This window comes from Crocuta crocuta, unplaced genomic scaffold (assembly GCF_008692635.1).
Source record: "Crocuta crocuta isolate KB4526 unplaced genomic scaffold, BGI_CrCroc_1.0 scaffold130, whole genome shotgun sequence".
Lineage (NCBI taxonomy): Eukaryota > Metazoa > Chordata > Mammalia > Carnivora > Hyaenidae > Crocuta > Crocuta crocuta.
The window spans coordinates 14541384-14541782 of record NW_027527920.1 but is presented as its reverse complement, the minus strand read 5'-3'; the positions used below and the strand labels follow the sequence as shown (position 1 = coordinate 14541782).

Genomic DNA, 399 nt, shown 5'->3' with positions numbered 1-399 from the left:
AGGGAGTGTGCTGTTCCTGGAGGTACTGCAATACCAGGTTCATGCATTGAAATGGACAAAGGACATTCCTATAACCCTGCTCCAAAATCCATTTACTATATTGTCCTCAGAGGATGTATCAAATATTAAACCGATAAGAACAAATACTACATTTGATCTTAGCCAAAAGGCCAAGAAGTGATTGCTTAAAATTTCTTTTAGTTTTGAAATAATTATAGATTCACAAGAAATTACAAAAATAGTACAGTTTCCATGAACCCTTCATCCAGTTTCTCCAAATGATTACACCTCTTGTAACTCTACTATAATATCAAATCAGGCATTGCTATTGGTACAACGTGTGTGTACACTTCTATGCTATTTTATCTCATGCACATCTCCTACAAAGATTCTTTTTTT

General features: G+C 34.3%; 1 non-coding gene across 1 annotated transcript; it reads right to left on the bottom strand.

The window, feature by feature from the left end:
- Positions 1 to 182, bottom strand: LOC144219221 (U2 spliceosomal RNA). Its single transcript, XR_013331346.1, has one exon. It is a non-coding gene; the product is annotated as a U2 spliceosomal RNA (small nuclear RNA).
- Positions 183 to 399: the final 217 nt, after the last annotated feature.